Below are 15,102 nucleotides of genomic sequence, written 5' to 3' on the forward strand. Positions count from 1 at the left end.
AAGGAAAAGAGTTAAGAGGCCATTCTGGGAAATAATTGTAGTTTTTTTTGTTTGTTTGTTTGTTCTTTTTTTTGTTTTGTTTTTTAAACAAAGTACCTGTCTTTTGAACTTGGAACAGAGCTTCTGACCTTCATAAATTCTCTTTCATGACAAGTGCTGTATACACTGATTCACTCAGGTGTATTTTGATCCTAACTTACTGTAGCTTGCTTCTTGTAAATCTATGACTTTGGACTGAATTTCCTACTCATGAATTTACTCTGGGATTTTGATATCCTAGGCTGTATGGAGTGGAAGTATACTAAGATCTGGCATGATCCATTCAAGCCTATTTCATTGTATGGACCGGGTTTTGTCCCCCGATGTTTGACCTTAAGTAGCTGATGCAGGACTTTTCCTGGGTCAGGTCAGGCTTTTCTTCTACTGTTTTGCAGGAAATAGCTCTTAGGTATTTCATTTTACCACAATGGAGCAATTCAGGTTTGAGCACGGGTGTCAGCATCTAGAATGCAAAGGGAAGGTTGGCATTAAATAGTTCAAATGGAAACTTAACAGGATATTGTAACTAAGTAGATGTGGGTGATAAGAAGAATAATCTGTAAAAAAGGTTTTGAGCTTCAGAGACTGAGGAAATGGTGTTACCTATAATAATATGAGAGAATCAGGAAGAAGGACTTGATTTGGGATAAAAGATATTGACCGTGAGACATCAGTGGGGCTTCTTGTCAAGTATGTCTAGCAGGAATTTGTGGCTTTACACTGGAAACATGAAAGAACCAGGTCTGGGATAGTGACTGGTGATTGCTAAAGTTCTATGACTGAAAGAGATTTCAACTAAAAGAGAAAATAAGGTAGCTTAGAATGGAATCTTGAGGTGTGCTCACACAGTGGGATGGCAAGTGAACAGGAGTCCTTGAAGGAGACTAACCTTGTGAGAGAGGAAAGAGGAGAACCAGGTAAGGGCTTTGTAAGAGAATGTGAAGGAAAAGACAGTGGCAAAAAGTAAATGATCAAATGTCAAGGACTGCAAAAAACTTGAGTGAGAAGACCACCAACCATTGTATTTAATGGTGGGGAAAGTGCTGGTCAGCTAGGAAGAGTAGAATCAGGAGAGGACCAGCCTAGTTTATCTTGATGCCCTGGAAGAGTTGGCTTTTATAGGAGTAGGGAGAAGACAAGAGCTTAAAATGCTATGTATGAATGCGAAACCAGCATGCATGGCCATACAAAGCAGGGTATCATATGGGTTAACAGGGATGGTAATACATAACTAGCCTTGAGATAGAAAGCCCCCAGTTCTAAAAAGCATTCTTTAACCACTAAGCAAAATAAGGAGTACAAAGGTTGGAAGCCAAAGAGATTGTAATGGTCTTATAATATAAAGTTAACCACATGTAATAATTGTTATAATTTAATCTATTTACTTTAATCCAACAAATCAGCACATTTCCAAGAATAAGCAAAAGCTGTTGTACAAATCCATATAAACTTAAGATCCAGGGCCAGAAAGACTAGGTCCAAAGATTTCAGTTGGAAAGGGTAGTGAATACAAATGTTAATGAGTGAAACTATGTGTTCTTAGTCTGAAACGCATTCCTTGGCCTTCCCTGTACTAATAGTATACAGTGTTCATGCAACTGCCATTGACATTAAAGCAGCCACAAGCAGTAGCATTTGATTAGAGGTCTATATCACATGCATAGCTGATGATGGGCACCAACATCAGCTGTGCTTATGTTATGACACAAGTGAGTGTAAGGCAGGGATCTGACAGCTGCAGAAAGAACACTGCCTCTTCCTCTTCATTGGGCACGTAGAGTGACACATTGTCATTTAGTCTCTGGGTTTCATTTTGCTCATCAGAAAAACAAGGGAATTGGATGAGATTATCTGTATTCCCCTTCCAGCCGTAAAGTTCTATAGTTCTCTGACTCTAAGATTCATCTTCTTATATCCATAAAGAATTAAAAATTTACAATAAGATGTTTGCTGAACTCTTAATTAACTTAAGTTTGAGAATATGATGGACTACTGTAGGTTTTGCAAGCAAACATTTATGTAGAATGGTAGTCCTCGAAGTCCTCTTGATTTTACACCTCCATTGTTAAATTATTTGAGCATGAATTTCAATTATATGCATATTTATTTATAAGTTACATATACTGCCAGGTTTATAAAAACATTCCAAAATGGATACCAAAAAATGAGAGTAAGTATAGCATAACAACAAAAAGAAATCCAAAACAAACTCAATCCTACATCTTAAAGTATGATTTTGTACACTCCATGGGGCAAAGACAACCCACTCTGGAGACCGTTTTGAGATAGGAATTTGCTACCTTACACTAAAAACTTAATAGTGTGGGAAATAAGTTTCCCACATTAGCAATTATTTTATTTGATAATAAACTCTTTCTAAAACCTAAATATACTGAATTATGAAATAAAGGAAATTAATAAAACAGTCATTCCTTGTTTTTCAAAAAGACAAATGTTTCCAGACAGTGTATCTGATAGTAACATTTGGAAGGTAAATCTAACTTTTACCAAGCAAAGTTAGCAGAAGAATCTGATTTCACATGAGGCAAAACCATGATAATAACCAAAAATCCCACCCACAATATTTGATTGAAAATAACCAAGTAAAGAAGTTGAATGTTACCACATCTGTGGTATTATTACTGTTATTAATCACCAGAGGCGTTATTTCTGTTAACAGGGCTACTTGCTTACTAGTCATCTATCTTTCCTTGTTACCTTTTGCCAATAGAGATGGTCCTTGTGTTGTCAGCTACATCTCTGATATGAATGTTTATGTTTAAGATTTTAGATTATGTACAATAGATTCACATTCTACCCTATGACAGACAGGGACATTACTGGGGTCTAAACTATCTAAACTGTTAACAATCTTCAAATACTAATACTACTGTCAGAATCAGAAGAGGCAAGAATGATTTTTCTGACTAGTCAGATACTAACTATAAATGGTGGAAAAAGAAGGGCAGGTCATAATTTTATTTTTTATTTTTTATTTTTTTAGGTCATAATTTTAAACAAGTCTAAATAACTTGACTCACATAAGAAGAAATGATTCACATCCACCATAACAAACACAAGACACACATCTATACCATCACAGGAATGGTTTTAAGAAGGCATTGAGCCTGCTGGCCTTTTATTCTAGAAAGCATCAGTTTAATATCAGCCCTGTTAAAAACAAATTACTCTTTTTAGCAAATATTATTCATTATACAAATAAATAAATGCATTTGTTCAAGTAATTGATTCTTTTTATTAGGGTTTACTCCCAAACCATGATAACTCACATGCAACAAAACAGGATTGACAAGAGGGTGGAACTGGGTCTATTCAGGGATCCTGCATCCTGGGCCAAAGAGATACAAAGTCAGTTCAGGAACCACATGGATTCCCAAGGTTCAACCTTGATTCACTCTGACCTACCCTGACCCATCCTTACCAATTGTGGTCCAATTTCATCATTCTCAACTGAGAAAGAAGATGAGCAAATCTGGAGCAGCACAAGTGCTTTCAAATGCAGTCAGGATCAATTCAGTACCCAAAAAAGGGTAGTATATAGCACTTAATATTTTATTGACAAAATAATATCTTCCATGTTTTATGGCACAAAACTTGAAGGTCTCAGTCAAAGATGTGTAAAGGGTCAGAATAAAAAGTTCTTTGTAAGAAGAACATTTATATCTTGCTCTGTGTCCTCCTCCCCTATACAAAAGGGCTGGAAGGATAAAATTTGCATTTCTCAGATTCCTTTGCAGCTAGGATTCTGGATGTATTATGACATGCAATTGAAAGAAAATTTAAAAGTAAAAGGAAATTGAAGGTCATCTTGCTGCAGTGGCAGCTGACAACCAGGGTCTGGACTCTACATTTCCCAGGCTAGTCAACAGCTTCATTATTGGGAGAGAGCCAAGTTTGTGTCAGCAGATGTATTAGTAGGAGCAATAAGTTGCTAAAATCTAGTTCACAGCTGACCGTAAAACCAAAAGACCTGTGACTTATGCTTTTCTAATCCTTCTAATTATTGTGTAATCACCTGGTTTCCTGTATTAAATACCTTTCTGCTGAAAATACCTAGAGTGGTTTCTGTGTTGCATTAAATCCAGACAGAGACAGAGAGATGTTTGTGCTTATGCACAGATACTCTGAGGGCCACCTCTATGGGTTGAACGATTATATGTGTGTACAACTATAAGCCCATTGGTTTGCAAAGCAAAATGTGTTTTGCAACATCAGATCTTTGCTGGGAATTTAAAACTTTGAATGCACATTCTCCAGCACCTACTGAAACTCAGCTTACAAAACATACATATGAGATAGATAGGTGAACTCTTCCTTCCTCTATTTCTTTAAGCTCCATTCCTGCAATAAAATTTCAAATGAAGTTATTGAAAGTTAAGTAAGGGACTGTCAAATGGCCCTTATATAACAATTAGAGTGACCAATTTCTATTAGCATTTATTATCAGAAAAACACTTGTTTCTCTTCGTAATTTGATAATAAGAATGATACAACTTGTTTTCTTTCCCTGATTTTGCTCTCTCAGAAGCTCAAAGTCAAATTGGAAATTAACTGTAGCACTCTTCCTGAAAAAATAATTTTTATTCTATTTCCTCCTGGTTTCTGATCATTTATGTCTCTTTCAACTATTATAAAAATTAAGAAATGTATGTATGGAATTTACTTAGAAATAAGGAGTAAAGGATATCTGTACAATATGTAAATAAAAATGGAACTGTTTTCTCCCTACTTTGTATTAATAATTGCTATTTTTTCTATGTAAATTCTAACAATATCACTTTTATCTTTCTCAGACATTGATGCAAAACCCTCTTGGATGATGTGCTGTATACATGAAATGAGAGCTCCAAGAAACTCTTTTGAAAAACAGTTATTTTCTCAATGCTTTATACTGCTTTAGTCCTAAAGCTGATTCACAAAAATTTGTGATTCAAAGAGAAGCAGAGTATTATAAACAACAAAGAGTTAACTTTAAAAGTGCAAGTAAAAATGAAACACAAAAATCCCTCTCAGCTTTTTTCTTTCTAATATTCTTCTCACACAATTTCCTGTTAGTCTCTCTGACTTTTCTGAGAGATATTATTTTCCTTTCCAGTACCAATTTCAGCAGTGATGGCCTAAAAGGTTCTGGTGCCCCAAGTGAGACTAGATTATAGGACTCCATATGGGGTCAAAGATAGGAGGGTTCTTAAGGATTTTTACCAACAAAATAAAAACGGTGGGGTTTCACTTCACTTCAAAGTAAAGATACCAATACAAGCAAATTCTCCTCTTGTCATATTGATAAAGAAGCAGAAAGACCCCTCCCATCATGCTGGTGGGCTCACTGACGACTTGAGTGGGAAATTGAACTATAAACTGGGTGTTTTGTGAAGTTCTCTGATGTATATACACCAAGTGTAGAGGAGAACATACACACGCACACACAGATGTTTGAGATTGCGAAAGAGATTCTTACATATTTAACAATACGTGACTTTTAATAGATGCCCAGAGAGTGTACTATAAGCACCAGAAACTTCTGGGAAAGAGTTCACCATTAAACTCAAGTTTACCTCCCGTTGTGACACAAGGAATTAAGCGATCATAAGGCAGAGGGGTAGGGGGGTGGGGGTGGGAGGTCAGGAGCAATGAGAAATACACTATCTCCTGCCCATTTTTTCTTCTTGAAGAAGTCGTGTTTCTGGAAGTCCCAGTGTCTTTCCTGAGGATTGGTAAGCAAAGGGGCTCATAGACTACTACCTTTGCCTTACTATTTACTGTCTCGATATGTACAAGCTACTTCTAATGACAGTATTAGTAATCTTGCTCACTTGACAATGCTAATTTTTTTTTTTAAGATTTCACTTATTTACTTGAAAGAGAGAGAGAAGGCAAGTGAGAGAGAGAACAGAAGCAGGAGGGAGGAAAGAGGCAGAGAGAGTAGACCCCCACTGAGCAGGGAGTCTGATGTAGGCCTTGATCCAGGGACCCCTGGATCATAACCTGAGCCGAAGGCAGACACATAGCCCCTGACAATGGTAATCTTGAAGGAGGGAGGAAATAATTAGCGCTTTTCAGGATGTTGGCATACTACCACAGAAAGTTTGTGTTCATTTCTCCACCCTGATGTCCTGAAAGCCAAACATGAGTTTCATTAAGAATTGTTCCCCTTTATTTACTAGTATTCTCAACTCCATAATAGGTAGAATCAACACTAATTCAGAAAAGCCTTGTTTGCTCTAGAAAACTTTACTTCTTCAGGACCAGGAGAAAATGATGCTAAAAGCTGTAACCAGAGGCTCTTTTTGGCTGTGTTCTTAGCTGGCACAGCACAGGTTTTGCAATCTTGATGGTGACAACAGTAGTCTGGTCACTTCACATCTCTAAACCTCAGTATCTACATATGAAAAATAGGGACAATGATAGACTATCTCATGTGGCTGTGAGAATTAAGTATAATGATGCAGGTTAAGTGTTTAAAGGGTAGCACATACTGAGACCTCGTTAAACATGAGCTTCTGAGGCAATTTTAGGAACTAACACCTCCTGCCTCTGATCTCCTTCTTATGGTATCTTTTTTTTTCTTTCTTTCTTTATGATAGTCACAGAGAGAGAGAGGCAGAGACACAGGCAGACGGAGAAGCAGGCTCCATGCACCGGGAGTCCGACGTGGGATTCGATCCCGCGTCTCCAGGATCGCGCCCTGGGCCAAAGGCAGGCGCCAAACCATTGCGCCACCCAGGGATCCCCTTCTTACGGTATCTTTTGTTCTCTCTGTACATCTATGCCTTGCTCTTCTCACTGCTGACTGTCTCATTATTCCTATATGTTCTACTTAAAATTTAGGAGGGCGCTAATGCAATTGATTAAGCTAATTATTATCTTTTTACTGACTGGAGTCCCTGCAAATTATCTGTTAGCTAAGAATACTTGCAAAGTGAAAATAATATGAGAATTCTTTTATTACAAGATACTTTATTCCTGGACCATTAAAAAATATGAGGCGGTTATTACTAATATTTCCATAGTCTTCTCTATTAATTTGTCTTGCATATTCAGGACTGAAATTAGGATTATGATATGCATACTTGTGTCATTTTATTTATTTACTTTTCAACTTTTATTTCTTAAGGTTTTTTTTAAATAAAAAGTTAAGTAATCTCTACATCCAATATGAAGCTCATACTCACAACTCTGAGATCAAGAGTCACATGTTCTTCTGATTGAGCATGCCAGGCATACCTTACTTTAAGTTTTTGTTTTAATTCCAGTTAGTTCACATACAATACTATATTAGTTTCAGGGGTACAATATAGTAATCTAATAGTTCCCTATGTAACCCATCCCCTACCTACCTCCCCTTTGGTAATCATCAGATTGTTCTCTATAATTAAGAATTTGTTTCTTGCTTTGACTCTCTCTCTTTCTCTATCTCTCTCTCTCTCTCATTTCCCCCTTTGCTTGTTTGTTTTCTTAAATTCCACATATGAGTGAGATCATATGGCATTTGTCTTTCTCTGACTTATTTTGCTTTGCATTATGCTCTCTTGATCCACCCATGTCATTGCAGATGACAAGACTTCATTCTTTTTTCGTGGCTGAATAATATTCCATAATATTCCATATATTCCATATATATATTCCATATATATATTCCAATATATTGACATTGACTCCCTTTGAGTCAATGTTTTGTATTTTTTGTGTAAATACCAAGTAGTGCTATTGCTGAATTGAAAGATAGTTCTACTTTTAATTTTTTGAGAGGTGTCCATACTGTTTTCCTCAGTGGCTTTACCAGTTTGCATTCCCACCAACAGTGCACGAGGGTTCCTTTTTCTACACATCCTCACCTACTTGTTTCTTGTGTCATTGATTTCAGTCATTCTAACATGTGTGAGGTGATATCTCATTATAGTTTTGACTTGCATTTCCCTGATGATTAATGATGGGTATCTTTTGATGTGTCTATTGGCCATCTGTATGTCTTCTTTGGAGAAATGTCTATTCATGTCTTCTGCCCATTTTTAGATTGGATTGTTTGATTTTGGGGTATTGAGTGTTATATGTTCTTTATAAATTTTGGATATTAGCTCTTTATTGGATATGTCATTTACAAATCTCTTCCCTCATTTCACAGGTTGCCTTTTAGTTTTGTTGATTATTTCCTTTGCTGTTCACCTTTTTATTTTGATGTAGTCCAACAGTTTATTTTTCTTCTTGTTTCCCTTTAACTTTGTGTTATTTTATTTTATTTAAAGATTGTATTTATTTATGAGAGACACACAGAGAGAGAGGCAGAGACATAGGCAGAGGGAGAAGCAGGCTCCATGCAGGGAGCCCAACGTGGGACTCGATCCCGCGTCTCCAGTATCATGCCCTGGGCTGAAGGCAGCGCTAAACCGCTGAGCCATCTGGGCTGTCCCTATTTGTGTTATTTTAAAGATGGGTTGACAAAATCTTGTTTCTACTGGGTTATGTCTGATTTCAGGGACAAGTAGAATGCTTTTAGATATTAAGGCTAAAATAGTCAAACTCAAACCAGGGGCCCCAACCTTTTCATGAACTGCAACATAGACTCTTTTTAGAACCAACATAACCACTTGAAGGGAAACTATGTCAGACTCTGTTTTCTCATTGTGTGAATTTCTAATTAACTGCAAAATTCTTTTCACTCCAAATGGCACCAAGCACCCAAAGATGACAGTGACCCAAACTAGCTTTTTTAATTTTTTAGAAGTCACACTAGTGAAGTTCTTGTTATGTCATGTGAAATGCTACCCAGCTGTTTGTCAGAGATGTTTAAAGACAGCCCTATTACATTTTGGGTGGTTAATACCTGAGGCAAAATCAAGGAAAGCAGCATGAAAGTTCTTGTACTACTTGAGATTAATTATCTGTGTGGTGAGGCTTAAGTACCAGTTTATGTACAATTCTGATCTGTTCATCTATCTACATGGATGGGTGTAACTAGATCTGAAGGTATGTTACTGTTAGTGGAGCTTTGGGTACAGATTTCTATGAGTACTATGGATGAGCACAATTTTATTTTATTTATTTACTTATTTTAAACTGTATTTTTGTACAACAGAACAGCCAAGAAATAAACCAGAAGTCAGAGAAATTTCACATACGTGAAAAAATCGAAAGCATCTTTATATTAGGGTCAGGACAATTTCCATTTCTCTGAAAGCAAAACACCTAAATCTCAATTTTCTTAATGTATCAAATGTCTTTATGTAACATATTTTAGAAAATTATAGGAACAAATGACAGTTCATTTAATTGCCATTAATTACTCTTATTTTCATGTGAGATACACATTGATTTTTTTGTGGCATTATTAATTTTAAAGGTGAAACAGCTATATTTTAGCCTTACCTATTGAGCCAGGAGTTAACACACAGCTGAGTAACTATGCAATCAATTTAGGAGAATTTATTAGGTTGGGGATAATTGTGAAACTAATGGATATTTGGTTTCATACAGATACAGATTATATATAGTTTCCTATAGAAAACTGTAAATATTATCAGGAAGGTTCTAAGCCACCTATAGAGAAAGTGTTAACCAAATCAGCACAGAGATGTCTGGTTGTTTTCCTCCTGAACTAAATCAGAGAATGAAGCTATGTAGGCATGTGTCGTCTCTACTTCCTCCACTCCACAGATAACAATTTGTAGACAATATGATATGCAAATGAAAACTAATATTAGTTAAGAGGGACAGGAGCACATAATTAAATTTGTTCCTATGGCCTCCAGAAATCTGAGTTATTTGAGGTCTTTAGTGTTAACTTTTTGATTTTCTCTTTCAAGAAATCAAACATCAAAAGAACTAATTTAAAATGCTCCCATTAGTCCTGATTTCTTCAGTGAAATATATGGTTGTCTGATATAAAAGAGGCTGCCCAGCATGGAATTGGATGGAAGGATAAAGAAAGGCAGGGAAATTATTATGTATGCCCTCCTGGTCCTTCCTGAGTTTTTTTTTTTTTTCTTTAATTTATGATAGTCACACAGAGAGAGAGAGAGAGAGAGAGAGAGAGAGAGAGAGAGGCAGAGAGAGAAGCAGGCTCCATGCACCGGGAGCCTGACGTGGGATTCAATCCCAGGTCTCCAGGATCGCTCCCTGGGCCAAAGGCAGGCGCTAAACCGCTGCGCCACCCAGGGATCCCTTTCCTGAGTGTTATAAAATAGTCATTTGGATAGAAATAGTGAGAGGTGAGCCTAGTAGAAAAACTCAAAATAATACACGCAAACACACAGTAGCCAGAATTCATTATTTTTCTAGTGTGTGTGAGAAAGATATGAAACAAAAAGTCACATAGTCTGGAGACACCTTGGTTGATCAGGAGGTAAGTTCTGACCTCTTGATTTCAGCTTAGGTCATGCTCTCAGGGTCATGAGATTGAGCCCTGTGTTGGGCTCTGTGTTCAGCGTGGAGTCCTCTTGAGATTCTCTCTCTCTCTCCCTCTCCCTCTGCTCCTCCTCCTGCGCTCTCCCTCTCTCTCTCAAATAAATACGTAAATAAATAAAACCTTTTAAAAAAAGAAGTCAGGTCTGCACAAACAAAAAGCGCAAACTCTACACTCTAAGGAACAAACTAAAAAATAAAGTACATGGGAAACTCACAGAAATTAGTACAGATTTTCCTTTTTTTTTTTTTTTTTTTTTTTAGTACAGATTTTCCTACTTATTTTTTCTACATCTGTCTCAGCTTCCAGGACAATAAAGGCTATTCAGGCTGTGAGCCCTGCAGCTAAGCTTAAATGATGGTCTATAACACAAAAGAAATGTTCCTCTAGGCTGGCTGCACACATATTTTAGTTCTCTGAGCACAGAAGGTGCAAAGGAGAGCCAATTGCTTGATGCTGCTAGACGTTATCACCTGATTTTTAAAAAACATTTTATTTATTTATTTATGAGAGACACACAGAGAGAAGCAGAGACATAGACAGAGGGAGACGTGGGCTTCATGTGGACTCAATCGTGGGACCGCGGGATCACGCCCTGAGCCAAAGGCAGATGCTCAACTGGTGAGTCACCCAGGGGTCCCTCACCTGATGTTTTTGAACACACTGTGTGTATGAAGCTCTACTAGGACTTTAGCAAAAGTCAGCTTTCTAGAGAATTTTGTAGGTTTGGGGATTTGCAGAATTTACATTCTAGAAAGTATACATTTTTGACTAGGTATATAATAAACCCAACTCTCCTATGCCCAAATCTCCTTCCCCTTCCTCTTGCCTTTGCTTTCTCCAGCATCTCCCCCCACCAGCATATGGCTCCCCCCAGATGATTCCAGTTCCTGAGCCAATCCTCACCAAGGTAGGGCTTAGAGCAGGAGCTGTACAGTGGTGGAGGGAGGCTTTGCAAAAGTAAATTACACTTCCAGACCTAGGATCTGGAGCCCAGACTGGAACCCTTAGTTGTTACCCGCAAGCTCTCTGATGTGCTTGGTCCCTAAACACACACCTACTCTGGTCATTGAGCCTCCCTGACAATTAGACCCAGCTGCTGTTCTTCTAGGACTGGTGCTTCACCTGAACTCCATCTCAATCTCCTGTGCTAATGTTCAATAGCACATTTCTTGTTGAAACTGGCCTGCTTTCCCTACACCTGACCACAGAGCACAGAGAACTTCCCCATCTCTAAATGACCGGGGTCTTGATCTTTTCCTTTCAGGTAGAATTTATCACATTTTACCTTATATCATAATTATATAAATTTTACAATGTCAGTTTCTTAATGGCAATACCTTTTCATCTTTGATTCCCACACAGTACTGTAAAGGAGACAGCTGAAGTTCTCCAAGTCTTCTCTGACCTAATCTGTGTCTTGCATAAGTAGAAGTACAAAAAATTGGTAAAACAGTGATTCTTGTATCCCAGAGTTCCATCAGCCTCTAGCTGCCGAGTCTTGCTAGTGACTATGAAAAAGTAGTTGATACTACAGACAATTGTTTTAAGGAAATACAGTATTCAAAAGTATACTGTGGAAATGATACTTTGTATCTTCAAATTCAACCAGGACCATACTGGAGGATTTAAGAGCATGTAGATGACTGACAGCAAGAAAATGAACGTTCATCCCAAAGCTTTATTGGAACTTTTGCCAGAAAACATGAAGACACTATAAAATTCACTGTGGTTTTTAGATATTCATTCACTCATCCATTCACAGGTTACTTGCAAAAAATAATTATTTATTAGATAGTCATTATATAATGTATTAGTCACTAGTTTAGCACTTTAAGAAATCTGAGGGATATTAAATGATTCAACCTATGCTCCAGTTACTTTTCCTAGAATTGTGCCTTTTGAACTTCAGCATGACTACAGATCACCTGAGGGGTTCTGGTTAAAATGCAGATTATTATTTTTTAAATTTTATTTATTTATTCATGAGAGGCAGAGAGAGAGAGAGAGAGAGGCAGAGACACAGGCAGAGGGAGAAGCAGGCTCCATGCAGGAAGCCTGACGTGGGACTCGATCCCGGGACTCCAGGATATCATGCCCTAAGCCGAAGGCGGCACTAAACCGCTGAGCCATCCGGGCTGCCCAAAATGCAGATTCTTATTCCACTGGATGAGATAGAGCCTGATATTCTGTATTTCTGATAAGTTCCCAGGTGATGCTGATGCTATTGGTCTACAGATCATATTACCAAGAAGGAAGGCTTTAGAAGATCTTGTTCTGCTCTGAATGACTTTGCTTAAGTGTCTAACAGAAAGACCTGTATATGATTCAGGTTCTTCCTTCCAGTATAATACCCTGGGCAAAGGTGCCTCAACTCTTTGAGGAGCCATAATATGGGATAATAATATCCACACTACCTGTCTTAAGTGAATTGTTAAAATCATTTGACATGCATGTGAGTGCATGCTACAGATAAAAGCATCATGATTAGGGATCCCTGGGTGGTGCAGCAGTTTGGCGCCTGCCTTTGGCCCAGGGCGCGATCCTGGAGACCCGGGATCGAATCCCATGTCGGGCTCCCGGTGCATGGAGCCTGCTTTTCCCTCTGCCTGTGTCTCTGCCTCTCTCTCTGTGACTATCATAAATAAATAAATATTTTTAAAAAAAGGCATCATGATTAATATGGCTAATGATCATTACTAATTTCACACTTGAAATGTGAAGTCCTGAGTGGTGGAAACTTCAAATGGGAAAAAGATAAAGATCTTATAACACAAATATCTCACTGGTCTGATTTCTTGACTGACCAGAGAGTTGGGAGGCACCTGACATGGTGTGGTGCTTGGGTAAGAGAGATGTTAAAGATGGCTTTCAGAAGATTTTGCTATGTGTTGAAACTGGACCACTTTCTCACACCATATACATAAATAAGTCAGAATGGGTTAAAGACCAAAAATGTAAGACCTGAAAACATAAAACTCCTAAAAGAAAACATAAACAGTAATCTCTTGGACATCAGCCCTAGCGACATTTTTCTATATATGTCTTCTCAGGCAAGGGAAGCAAAAGCAAAACTAAACCATTGGAACTACATCAAAATAAAAAGCTTTGCACAGAGAAGAAAATCATCAACAAAACAAAAGGGCAACTTATTGAGTGGGAGAAGATATGTGCAAATCATATATCCAATAAGGTATTAATATCCAAGATATATAAAGAACTTATATAACTCAATAACAAAAAGCCTAATAATCCAACTAAAAAAGGGGCAGAGGACCTGAGCAGAAATTTTTCCAAAGAATAAATACAGATAGTTAATAGCCACATGAAAAGATGCTCGACATCATTCATCATTAGGGAAAATAATGATGAAATAATCACCTCATACGGTCAGAATGGCTAGTATTGAAAAGACAAGAAATAACAAGTGTTGGTGAGGATGTGGAGGAAAGGGGACACTTGTGCACTGTTGGTGGGAATATAAATTGGTATAGCCACTGTGGAAAACAGTATAGACATACCTCAAACAATTAAAAATAGAAATACCATGTGATCCAAAAAATCTCATCATTGGGTAATTACCCAAAGTAAAAACACTGATTTGAAAAGGTATATGCATTCCCATGTTTATTGCAGGCTTATTTACAAAAGCCAAGATATATAAAGTGTCCATCAATCGATGAATGGATAAAGAAGATGAAGTAAGTATATGTATATATAAATGCACATACAAGCAATTGAATATTATTTACCATTTAAAAAGAATGAACTTTTGCCATTCACAGCAACATGATTGGATGATACCTAGAGGATATCATGCTAAGTGAAATAAGTTAGATAAATACAAATATATGATTTCACCTATATATGGAATCTCAAAACAAATGAACAAAGAAAACAAAAACAGTAAATAGACTCATAAATATGGAAACAAACTAGTGGTTGCTAGAGGGAAAGGAGGAGGTGGGCAACATAAGTGAAGGGTATTAAGAGATAGAAACTTCCAATTATAAAATAAGTCACAGGGATGAAAAGTACAGCATAGGGAATATAATCAATATTGTAATAACTTTATATAGTGACAGATGGTCACTATACTTATGGTGAGCACTGCATAATGCATAGAATTGTTGAATCACTATTGGTGTACACCCAAAACTAATATAACATTTTATGTCAACTATACTGCAATTAAAAAAATAGACTTGAGATAGATGTTAACTAGACTCTCTGTGACGATTATTTTGGAATATGTACACATACTGAAACTAATACAATGTTATATATGTTGATTATATTGCAATTTTTTAAAAATGGCTGTTATTTCTTGTGATGAGCACCAAAACAAAACAAGAAAGAAACTTTGCTGTGTCTTACCTGGGGGTGATTTCTCTTTGGCCATCAGTAAATGAGATGTCAATAAAGAAAGGAATTCCACACAAAGGATTGGTGTTGAATGTTCAGTTTACATTTTTATTTCAATTGACTTGCAGTTCAACCTTCCACATTGATATAACTTATTCTCATTGTAAAGGTTAGAGTCCATGAGCTCCATGAAGGCTCAGCCTGTATTATTTAGCTCACTGGTATATCCTTCGCAGTAGCACAATGCTGAAACAGAGTAGGCACCCTAAACCATTTGC

The 15,102-nt window shown here is 37.2% G+C and overlaps 1 long non-coding RNA gene across 1 annotated transcript; it reads left to right on the forward strand.

Annotated features, from left to right (window-relative positions):
- Positions 1-10,967: 10,967 nt before the first annotated feature.
- LOC144288345 (uncharacterized) lies at positions 10,968-14,902 on the forward strand. The gene is made up of 2 exons (XR_013356291.1): positions 10,968-11,080; positions 12,072-14,902. It is a non-coding gene; the product is annotated as an uncharacterized LOC144288345 (long non-coding RNA).
- Positions 14,903-15,102: the final 200 nt, after the last annotated feature.

Source organism: Canis aureus, chromosome 18 (genome assembly GCF_053574225.1).
Source record: "Canis aureus isolate CA01 chromosome 18, VMU_Caureus_v.1.0, whole genome shotgun sequence".
NCBI lineage: Eukaryota > Metazoa > Chordata > Mammalia > Carnivora > Canidae > Canis > Canis aureus.